Here is a 12785-nt window from a genome sequence, read left to right on the forward strand (position 1 = left end):
TTGGTTGGTGAAACCTGAAGGTATACATGGTCACCAACTTTAAAATGCAGTGGTTTGCTCCTCTTATCAAAATATCTCTTTTTCCTGGATTGGGCAGCTTTAAGGTTTTCTCTTATTATTCTCAGCTTCTCTTCCACCTCAATTACCAAATCAGACCCATATACTTTTTGTTCTCCCGCCTAGGACCAACTCAACAGAGTTCGACACCTACGACCATAGAAGGCCTCAAATGGTGCCATTTTCAAACTAGCTTGATAGCTGTTGTTATAAGAAAACTCCGCTAGAGGTAAACAGTTGTCCTAGTTATTGTCATAGTGAATGACGCAAGTTCGAAGCATATCCCCAAGAATTTGATTTACTCTCTCAGTTTTCCCATCCGTCTGAGGGTGATAAGTTGAGCTGCATATTAATTTCATGCTGAGAGAAACTTGTAATTGTTCCCAGAAGCGTGCCACAAATTGAGCACCTCAATCAAAGATGATCGTCTTGGGCACCCCATGTAGGCAAACAATGTGGTCAAGATATAGCTCAGCATACTTCTTGGCTATGTGGGTTGTTTGCACTGGAATAAAATGTGCCGTCTTAATGAGTCTGTCCACTATGACCCGTATAGAATCGTATTTCTGAGAGGTAGGGGGCAAACCAATAATCAAATCCATGCTTATATCCTGCCATTTCCATGAGGGTATAGGTAGCGGTTGAAGTGTACCGGCTACCTTTAAGTGGCTTGCTTTCACCCTTTGGCAGGTGTCGCATTCCGACACATATCGAGAATTCTCCGGTTTCATCCCAGTCCACCAGAAATTTTGGTTCAGGTCTTGGTACATTTTGGTGCTACTGGGGTGAATAGAGAATTTGGAGAGGTGTGCCTTGTCCAAGATTTGCTTCCAAAGATCGGGACTAGCTAGAACAACTAATCGGTCCTCGTACCATACAACTCCTTTCCAGGCTTGATGGAAATGCTTATATCCCTCATCCCTTTGGGAAACCTTTTTCTTGATGAGTTTTACCTCTTCATCCCCTAGCTATGCCATAATGATTTGATCATCCAGGGTAGGTTCGATTGAGATATGGCGCAAGGTGTATTGAGGAATAATTTCCAAGTTTAGCTTCCTCATCTCATGACACAAGGTTTCTATATAGTTCTCTGCAGAAAGGCAACTGCAATGGGCCTTGCAGCTTAATGCATCTGCAACCACATTTGCTTTTTCGGGGTGATAGTGCACCTCTAGATCATAATCCTTTATCAATTCTAACCATCTTCTTTGACGCATGTTCAGATCAGCTTGAGTGAAGATGTACTTGAGACTTTTATGATTAGTGTAAATATTGCAATGAGCACACATCAAATAATGTCTCCAGATCTTCAGAGCATGAATCACGGCTGCTAACTCCAGGTCGTGTGTCGAGTAATTCTACTCATGAGGCCGTAGTGCTCATGAAGCATAGGCAATGACCTGATTGTCTTGCACCAGAACACATCCGAGTCCAGTGCTAGAGTCATTACAATAGACTTCAAATGGCATGGTATTGTCTGGTTGGGCTAAGACTAGTGCTGAGGTCAATAACTTGTGTAAGGTATGGAAAGCTTCTTCACATTTTTCGCTCCACACAAACTTGACCCCTTTCTTTAGTAACTCGGTCATTGGCTTGGCTATCTTTGAGAAATCTGGAATGAATCACTGATAATAGCTAGCTAGACCAAGAAAGCTTTCGATTTGATGAACTGAAGTGGGTGGTTTCAAGTCCATCACCTCTTGCACTTTGCTTGGATCAACAGCTATACCTTCACTGGATATGGTGTGCCCCAAGAATTTCACACTATCCGGCCAGAATTCGCACTTGTAGAACTTGGCATATAGCTGATGATCTCTAAGACGCTGAAGAACAATGCGGAGGTGTTGATCATGCTCTTCTTCATTCTTGGAGTAAGTATGTCGTCGATGAAAACAACGATGAACTTGTCAAGCTCGGGCATAAATACTGAATTCATGAGATACATGAAATAGGCTGGAGCATTTGTGAGCCCGAAGGACATGACCAAGAACTCATATAGTCCATACTACGTGGAGAAAACGGTCTTAGGGATGTCACATGGCCGGATCTTGATCTGATGATAACCAGAGCGGAGATCGATCTTGGAGAACACTCTGGCTCCGGCAAGTTGATCAAAGAGAACATCAATACGGGGCAAAGGATACTTATTCTTGATAGTTACCGCATTGAGGGATCAGTAGTCTACACACATCCTCAGACTATCGTCCTTATTCTTCACAAAGAGAGCTAGGCAGCCCCAAGGCGATGTGCTTGGGCGAATGAAACCCTTCTCTAATAGCTCTTGAAGCTGGGTTTTCATCTCTGTCAGTTCTACAGGTGGCATTCGATAAGGTCTCTTTGATATCAGTGCCATGCCTGGTTGTAGCTCAATGGCAAATTCAATATCCCTATCCGGTGGCATTCCCAGCAAGTCATCCGAAAAACATCAGCATACTCATATACCATGGGGATATCCTCTAGTCGGGACTCTATTGCGGGGTAGGCACAGGAATTTATGCGCTCTCGAGCCGGCCTGTGGAGTATTGAAGGTCCATGTATAGGCGAATTTATTTGGACGGCCCATGCAGCAATATCTACCATGACTTTATGGTGAGTCATCTAATCCATTCCCAAGATTATGTCTATCCCTTCCAAACCTAAGATGATGAGGTTGGTTTTGAAAAGTTTTCTACCCAACTTGATTGGTACATGGCAGTTTATCTGGTTGGAAGCAATTTTACCACCAGGTGTGGAGATCATATACGACCCTTTAGTGTGACATAAATTCAATCCACATTTGCTACCGAATCTGTTTCTAATAAAGCTATGCGATGCACCAGAATCAAACAATATAAGGGCAGGCTGATTGTGGATAAAGAAAGTACCCGTTATGACTGGTGCACCCTCTGGAAGGTCCGCGAGGTTGGTGAAGTTAAGCCTTCCTTGCCTGATCTGCACCTTCGATCTCTTGCCCTTGTTCTGTTTTGAGCTCTGTCCGTGATTCTGGGCCTTGTTCTGCGGACAGTCCTTGGCAAAGTGACCCGAACTTCCACAAGTGAAACAACGATTTCCACTGCCAGGATGGAGTGGCGGTAGAGCATTTGGCCTTGGGCCCTGCTGTTGAAAACCGGGGAAGCAAGGATCTCCCTGCTACTGCGGCGGCCTAATGATCCATCGACCCTGCTGCGGAGTCCTCTGGGGAACTTGTGGTGGAATCAGCCTGAATTTTTGGGCTGGGGCAATGGGGGATGGCATTGGGGCCTTCCTCTTCATGTCTGCCTTGAGGGCCATGATGCAATCCTCCTGTGTGATCGCCAAGTTTACCAGCTCATTGTATGTGTTCGCCTTGATGGGATTCAATCTCTCTCGGAGCTTGGGACTTAGGTCTTGGTGGAAACGGTCCCTCTTCTTTTCGTCCGTGTCAGCATGATATCTCGCATACTAACACAGGTCGTTGAAGGCCTGGGCATACTATAGTACGTTGCGTGTGCCCTGGGAGAGAGCTAGAAATTCATTCAACTTCTGCTCCAACAGGCCTTCAGGGATGTGGTGGCCCTTGAAAGTGATCTTGAATTCCTCCCACGTCACCACATGGTCAGCCGGTAGCATGGAGTGGTAGTGGTCCCACCATAGCCATGCGGAACCACGCAGCTGCTACGCTGCAAATTTCACCTTGTTGTCACCAGGGCAAGGCGCCATAAGGAGTGAGAACTTGGACTTGATGGTACGAATCCAGGCGTCAGCATCGGGAGACTCCTCTGTTTTATGGAACAGAGGGGCTGAGTGCCCAGAAAATCCTTTTAGCTTGCCACACAAGGCTGGTGGGCATTTCTCCACCATATGGCTGCTGGTGATGCTGCTGCCCCTGGACATGGTGTCGCAGTAGCTCCGTTTGAGCAGCGAGGATCACCTCCATCGAAGGTAGGGGAGGTGGTGGTGGTGGTGTCTGCCGCTGTTTGCTGCTGCTTGGAGTGAAACCAGCAGGGGCTTGGCGTGTTCCGTGAACCATCTGCAAGAGTGAACTTTTCCCATTATTCACACAATTTTGAAGCTTCCTCATAAGCAGATGAAACAAGATAAATCATGTGCGGAATGTAAAAAGTTCAATCAAATATTGTGGGCAGAAAAATTGCTGCTTAGGAGAAAATTCATATCTCCTAACCCAAATGTCCACAATTTCTCAACTTTGGTCAGTGAGTAGAAAATTTTGTGTATGACAACAAGGGTTAACAAGGTTGAAAAATTCCATTTAGGCATCTCTGTCCTGGCTGTTTTTCTGCAAGCTGAGCTGTGGGGTTTTGCTCATATCTCTAGTTTGACAGGTCCAATGGTGCTGCAATTTTGTGAGCAGTTAGATTATGAAATTTGTCACAACTTTGGTATTCACTTCACAGCTCAGAGGTGAACAGAAACACTAACAGCTGCTGGAAATTGTTCATAATCATGGTGGTTACGACATCGATAATGTTTGCAAACACATCCATAACCAAAATCACATTTGTAGAACCCGCTACAAAAAAAAAATCATACTCAAATCTAGGCTAGCCTATTACATCACTGTCCAAAATTAGGCTACACCAAGGAGTTTATCAAGACCAACTCTAAAAACATCTAAAAGTCGTCGAGGTTGTTAACGGAGGCAATGCTAATCATAGGAGAGTGAGCTGCTCCATCTGGTGGCTGCGGTGCTGCACTCTCAAAATCCATACTCGAGACTCCCTTAATCTCCTCGGGGTCCTCCTTCTCATCCATGGCCTTGGGAGGTGCCTGCATAGCGGCCTGCCCCAAGTGGTGCATCTTCAGGTGATCATTGGCATCAGCCAGCTCCATGTTTAGATCATAGTACTGGTCCGCCAACATCTCCATGTCGGCCTCTTGATCCTCTAACTCCTGCTGCAACTCTCCAATTTGTGTTTGCATCTTAGCAATCTGGACGCCCTTGTCCACTTGCTGCAGGGACAAGTCAACCATCTCACTCTTAATCTCATTGAGCGATATTTGGTTGGCTTGTGCCAGGTTTGTCAACCAATCCATGGCCCTGCCTTGTAGATCCTGCAGCCTGCATAGTGCGTTCATGTGTTGGGCTGACATGAAGATGGTCTTCTGGGGACAAAAGAAACCCAAAAGCTCCATGTTATCCATCTTATCAAGCCACAAAGGGTCATCTCGGTCGTGTATCGAAAACAATCCTATCGGATCCAGGGCAATCTCTGTGGGGTGCTGACGATAGAACAACGTGAGCCCCTCGAGAGTGTCTGTCTCCCAAGTGTCATCCAAGTGATACCTGACACTCACAACCATGAGGCGTGGCCACTCCGGGTGCTCAGGGTGATGGAGCAAGGTAAGGTGCACACTGCAGCGGGGGACTCCGTACTCCTCATACTCTCTCCCCGAGTAACGAGGTGGAGAAGTGTACCCAACTGAGCGTAGGGTGTCCCACAGAATGGAAGGAAAACCCTCCCAGTGCAGGCACTCTGAGTGCACCCGTCCGTCCATATCCACAATGACATAGACCGGATTAGCCATCTGGAGAACAAAAATCGAGAACGTGTGAGAACTAGATAATCACTTATCAAAAGTAAAAAACAGATTTCTGAAAAGTTTGAGAACTGACCATAACTCAAAAATTATCCATCCAAAAATTCTCAAACTTTACCCGAAGGTCCCTTAAATATTTGGCTACAAGTTTGGTATTCAAAATTCTTGCCCAAACAGCCTCTAAAAAGGTGGTAAACTCAAATTTTCACAGTGCAGTCAAGTCTGGAATTTCTGCAACAGTGCAATACATTACTGACTATAGCTCCCAAACCACTTACCCACAATTTTGAAAGTTTTCCAGAAGGTGCTCTGCTAAGTGCTTTACAACTTTGTCTTGATGACATGGGACGGAAACTGAGCCTAAGGTGGTCGAAACAAATTCAATCTCTGTCGACTGTGCATTCAGAAATTTTTAGCAGCCAGTAGGTTACTAATTTGATCACAACTCGAGTTCCACTTGGCCAAATTTTATGAAAGTTTTACAGTAACTCCCTTACCAATTTATGAACAACTTTATTATAGGAGGTTTCTGGAGCAAAAAAAATTTACTAGCCCGAAAAACTCTGACAGTGAACAGCTGAAGTTTATGACAGCTAGATAATCCTTAAGTGATTGACCAGGAATTTGTGAGAATTTTTATAAGTTGACAAGACACTCATGCAAAATTGTTTTACACTTATAAGTAGTAAGTTTTAACATGATGCATGCACGTCCTAATCGTCCTTTCAAAACAAACAACTGCCAATAGCTTGGATTTACGGGGTTAGTGCCGGTGGCAAGGCAACAATTATGGCTCTCACTATAATAACTAGTCGAATTTTCTAGCTGTCATTAACTTAATGTAAGCAGGGTTAGTGTACCTACAGAAGATCACATAAACCTTGAATCTTCCGTGCCAGCACTCATGAAAGCGTCCACATTTATTACCGTTCGTTGTACGGGCAACGCTCATACGCCAAGATAGCGTATTCACTTTTTATATGCCGCCACCATATTTGCATATGATGCCGGGGATACGTTACAACAATCGCCGTACCCCTACGCCAACGGTTGTGCAAGAAAGTAAGTTTTGATAGAACATAAATGTGCTGGGAGTTAGTATAAGATAACCAATAATTAATTAGCCACCTAAAACAATCCAAAATCCCCTAGGGCTTCTTGTACTAACTTCATCCTTAACGAACTTACGCATTTTGCAAACCAAGTTTCTTGCAAGTTTTATTGAAAACATGTTTAGGGCTTGTTTCTTTGTCTGGGGTATGCTTTTCCAGCTCTGATGCCAGCTGTGACAGAACCACCCAGATTAACTCGGCTAAAGTGTACTCAACCTCACCTCAAATGAGACGGGTCAATTTAACCAAATTGAAATGATAGTCTATCAGGTTTCACCTGATAAAACCACTTGTCTCAGATCGAAACAAAGCATTCTCACACGAAGGCGAGTCCAGAGATTACAACAATCTAGATAATTATTGCAGGTCCCAAAATAAGTTATTACAAACAAGAGTTCAATTGCATAAAAGTAGAGTTTCAGAGTTCAAGCAGTGGAAATAAAATGGTAGTCTAACATCGATACAAGATACCATGGTGAAGCCTGCCATGATATCAATCACCACATTCCTCACCATCCGAGGACAGGTCCCACTTGACTGTCCAACCCGGAGGGAGTTGGGACGGCCAAGTCAAACTAGCAGCCAACTCATTAACATCCATACCTAAAAATAGAGCCACAAGCAAGGTTAAGTATACTAATACTCAACAAGACTTACCCATCAGGTGGTACCTACTCCACCGACTTCTAGACATGCAAGGCTTTTTGGCTGAGGGGTTTGTTTTGCAAAAAGCATCTAAAGTAGATCCTTACTTTCAAGTTTTAGCAGCAAATTCTAAGCACTTATTCTAAGCAAGCATGGTGAACAAGCAAAATTAATGAAGCATTAGTATTAATCATCATCCTTTGTTACACTTCTTACTCAGTGCAGAAATGCAATCAAGCAGTCTCTAACTGTGAGAGGCGGATGATTCGAATTGAGTTTATTAACCTTGCAAGGCAAACCTAAACCCACGATAGATGCGTACCACGACGGGTCCACACACGTCAGCCGTCCCTGTTGATCCCCAGGCACATGGACAAGGCCCACTTCCCTTGGATACAAGGTCCCACGGTCCCAGAACGTCGTCGTACTATGACTACACTTGTACCCACATGATGCATCAGGGGAACTCCGTTCCAGAGAGAGCGGGGATAAAGCCACGCCATAGTTCAATCAGGTACTAGGCTTCCCTATCCCATACTAGGTATGAGTTTACTACTTTCAAAAACTTGACCAAAACTCTAAACACATTTCAACATTAGCAGCTTTCTTGGAGATGGATGGGGCAATTCCACCAATTCAGAACCAATTGCCCAGCCCCACCCGTCATCCTTATGGTTTTGACATAAGTGAACAAGCAACTCCTATAACTCGTGAGTGACAGGAAATCACTTGACTTTTACCGAGTCCCTATTTAGCATTGCATCTATTCAACCTATCATACTAGTATTCAAACATAGATACTAAATTTCATACAACTAAGGTTCCAAGCAACTCCTATGAACTTAAATGCACAAACATAAGTATCATAGATATTGCATAAACTTTAAAATAAGGGTTATGCTCCGAGGCTTGCCTTCCTGAACTAGGTTAGTTTGCGGGTTGTTGGAAGCTTGGCTAGGGTCTTGTTTGGCCTCAATCTGGTGCAACTCCGCAGATGGCTCCTCCTCGGCTGCTGGAAATAGCTCGTACGTCCCGTCAGCAAGATTTGCTTCTAAACGAGATGCATATGCAATAATTCAAGGTTCCAAGCTTTCTTATGCTGGATGCATTTCAAGTATTATTGCAGAAGTATAAAGTGCTTAACGACCACATTCACCTAGACAAGATTTCAAATTTTTCTTCTTCGCAAAGTAAAATGTGTTGCGATTTAAAACTTTAGCTTGACTTGATGGTGATTGTCTACACATATAAAGTTTTAACCACTTCAACTTCACAAAAGAAGGGTGGGGTTAATTTAGTGTTGCTCAACATGCATTTGGAAAGTTATCCTATTTCTGAATTTTAAACCAATTCAAACTAGCATTTACCATTCTACCCTTCCTATTTAACATTTGTTATCTTTCCATTTAACTTGCTATTAACTTCAATAAATGTTTCTTGTAGCATCTAATAAGATATGGTGCTGAAATTTTTATAGAAACTTCCTAATCACACCAGTGATTTACTGTAACAAAAATTTGGAAAGCATTTGACTTTCACAAAATATATTAAAAACCAAATAGTACTAAATTACAAAACATGAGGAATGATTTTTAACTAGGGCTTCATCACCAGTATGGTTCCACAAATTTTACAGAAGGGTTACCAACACTAATACAGGCTACTGCAAATTTTCCAGAATTTAAAGAACAAGAAAACTATTTATCACATAAAATGTACATTAAACCACATGCATTTATTTAAGCAATGTAAAACATGTATATTACAGAAGAAAGTATTTTTCCTAGTTACTCATGTGCATATGGAGTCTAAAAAAATTTATTTCACATTTTTTACCATTTTTCTACAAATTCCTACACATTTTTAAAGTTTCAGCCTTTTTGATCTATTTTAAAACAGAAAAGGGAAAAGTGTTTCGCGAAGGGGCCCCTTGATCTTTTGACTCCTCACAACAAGGTCCCTAAGCTTTGCATCTAAGACCCTAGAAATACTTGGGACCAAGCAATTGGGTCCTAGGCCCGATCGACGGCTTTCCGGCGTGATTCCAGTAAGCAGCGATGGTTAGGGGTGCGGAAAGGGCATGGGTGTGTTCAGTAGCTCACCGTGAGTCGATGTGTTGAAGGAAACGTGAGCGGAGGAGGCTTGGCGGCGGCGGTCCACGGCGACGCTTCGGGTGCAGCAGAGGGAGTTCTTCTCCGGTGGCGGTGGGGGCTGTGGGGGTTGAGGGGTGGCTCGGGAGGCTGTAGGGGCTCGCGTGTGGATCACCTGCGGGCTTAGGAGGCGGCAAGGCAGAGGGCTCCACGGCACCGCTTCCGGGAGTGCGGCTGAGCTTCTGTTGTAGGGGGGAAATGGCAGGGGAAGCGCCGGTGAGGGGCAAGGGTGCCTTTTATAGGTGCTGGAGGGTGTGATGAGGGGCTAGAGGGCATCAGCGTGGTTGGGGTCCACCGGGGGTGCGCAGAGGTGGTTGGCGACTGGTGGAGGGAAGCAAGGCGTGCGGTGGTTGGTCACAGCGGCGCGCGTGGGCAAGTAGCAAGGAGTGGGCAGTCGATATTTTGGCATGCAAAATCCATCTTGGCACGTGTGAGGAGTGGCAAAGAGGCATGTGTGTGTTGTTGCTTCACCAGCGACGAGTAGCCGGGCGGCGACAGCCGATGGCGTGCGGCGACGTGGCAGCAGCGGCCTGCCGGGGCGCATAGGCGCGCGCATGGCACTGGGCAGGTGAAGATGCGGTGTGGGGAGGATAAGATTGAGCGGGTGCAGGTTGGGCAGCATCGTAGAGTGTCCTATCCCATCATTGATGGTGATAGGCCGGTGGAGCTGCGCAAACAGTGTGGCACGACGTGGCACGCCAGAACGCGCCGTGAGCGATTACCCGGATCGCGGCGCACATGGGTGCCTACGTGGCACGCAAGGGCACTGACTTGGGGGTTGAAAAACTCCAAATTTTGAATTGAAACTTCAAATTCTCGAAAAGTAAAAGTTGCTATCCAAACTATACTCTACAACTTTTTCAAAAGCCTATGGTGCAAAATCTGGCTAGTGTTTGAGATAAAGCTGGTCAAGATTTTGTAGAACGCTGGACATGGCTTAGTTTGAAATTTCCCCCAATTTGTTTGTTTTAGATTTAAAATTTGAAGGCCTTCCACTAAAAAATGAGAAGAGGTGCGAATAAAAAAAGTTGTTTGTTTTCAAGTGTTCTACAACTTTCATATTGGCCAAAACTTAAGTTCTCATATAAAATTGGTTTTCCACTTCTACCCCCAAATTAGAGCTTTTCAGGACATTTTCAACACTTAGGTAATTAAGATGCATTTGAAATTTGACAAGTGACCAAAGTGAGTTAAAAGGTGATTTGTTTGCTTAATGACTTTGATCATCCTTGATTTGCTTTGCTAGTTACCCAGGATGTTACATGGGGCTTCGCGAGAAGCGACCGCGAGCGTCGGGTAGTTGTCTCTGGGAGTTGTGGTTGTGGCACGCCATCGTCGCACTGTAGATGGGGTAGAAGGATGCGGCTGGTGATGAGAGGGAAAGAAAATGATGCATCCGGTGAGAGGGGAGGGAAGAAAACCTGCGTTATGATGTGATGTTTTGGGGGAGAAGGCGAATAGGCAAGACAGCAAGGCAGTTTAGCTTTTTAAGGAGTGTGGAGACACGATAGTTGTTTCTGCCTAGAAACCAGTGGAAGGGAAATAACTGTGTTCCTTGCATGTGTTTTCGTGTGTGCGATTGGCTTGTGGCTATGGCGATGGCGTACTCGATGTGTCTGAAGACGATGATCTATAGGAGTTTGCATTGCTACCCGTGCGTGTTATGCCAATGCATGTTATTGAACATGCTTGTAGTTATGGTTATGCCATTGGGTTGGAATTTTTGTAATGTAGGATTGTTGTTGATGATGATTGTTTTATTATATTTTATACCTAACAGGTTGAAATTACTACTGTTTTTTATGGTAATATGAGATCGATCTTCGTTAATCATACATATATTCACATTGGCAATATTGACAACAAGGTCATCCAACCAATCTTGGACCTCATCAAGCAAAAGCAGCAGAAAAGCAAAAGCTACACTAATTCACAGTTGCATCTAAAGAGTGAATTAGTTATCTATTCCAAGTTTCCTTTGGAATAGAACGATTTCTCGGTGAATCCTACAGTCCTCATTGCAAAATAGTGTCTTTTGTGCCCATCCAAAGGTGACGCCGCAGTCGCCACCAGCGCAAGAAAGGTCGACGCGTGCTGGTGGCAGCCGTTCGCCTGCCTTGCGCCATGTTGTTTGGCCAATCCAGAATGCGGCCTGCTCACGGCACAGCTGACACCCCTTGTTGCTCAGCATCCTTGTTCCGCTGCTGCCACTTGCCGTCGAATCTTCCTCGCCCTCAATCCATCTGACGTACCACCTCGTGATGTCATTGTCGCCAGCGTCACCATTGTTCCTTTAGAGGATTAGGGTGACCAAACAGGCCGCCACATTGTGCCCGCCCAGGGCGGTGCGGGAGAGCTGTGGAGGGGCGGCTGGGGGCTGCGGTGTTCCCTGAAGAAGTCTACTATGCCGGTGAAGAAGCAGGCGTTCGGGTTGCTGATTAGGGTCAGGCGAGTAAGAAGGGCAGTGTACCTAGTGGGCTCGTTCCATGACATGTCGTCCCTAAACTGGGCTATTGCCATGCGTCGGCCGATGGAGCTGCGGAGGACGTCCGTAGGCTATGGAGGTCGTCCATGGGCCTCTCTAAGGTCGCAGCAAGGTGGCCGGCACTCTCAATGGCCACCTCGGTAGGGAGCGCTGCTAGTGACGGGAGGTGCCGCCTTGCCGCCATAATTGCCGACATTGACGTCGCGCGATGCGAAGTGCAACGAGGGTTCGCGTGGTGGCGTGGATGGAGCTGCGGCACGTGGACAGCAGCGAGCCGGAGTTCTAGAGAGGTGGAGTGGCGCAATGTACGGTAATCGAAGAGGGGGCGGTGGAGGGGGCCGAACGGGGGCAACAGTAGCAGTTCTTGAAAACCCCTCTTTTGGGAGGAGGCGTACTTGAAATGCCCTCTGTGACTGCCGTGGAAACTGGCGACAGGGATGGAAAGGAGTTCTTGAAACCTCTCTTGCAACTGACGCCAACTACCAGTAAGTCAAGGTAGCACTGTATTTCGGGGGTGGCAGCTGTCTTCTTGGTGAGCGTGTGTGGGAACAGGAACCGAGGAGGCGTATTCTTCATTTGCGCTTTTGTTTGCTATGCGGTTGGCACACGGGTCCTACCTATTGGTGAAATGGTGAGGATGATGAGAGTAGGAGTTCATGAAATGCCCTCTCCACCTGGCGTGGGAACTGGCAACAGGGACGAGAAGGAGTTCTTGGAACTACCGCCAACCACTGGGAAGTTAAGGCGACGTCGCATTTCCGGGGTGGCAACCTTTTTTTGGTAATCGTACGTGGGAATAGGAACTGAGGAGGTGCATTC

The sequence above is a fragment of the Setaria italica genome, chromosome I (assembly GCF_000263155.2).
Source record: "Setaria italica strain Yugu1 chromosome I, Setaria_italica_v2.0, whole genome shotgun sequence".
NCBI classification, from domain to species: domain Eukaryota; kingdom Viridiplantae; phylum Streptophyta; class Magnoliopsida; order Poales; family Poaceae; genus Setaria; species Setaria italica.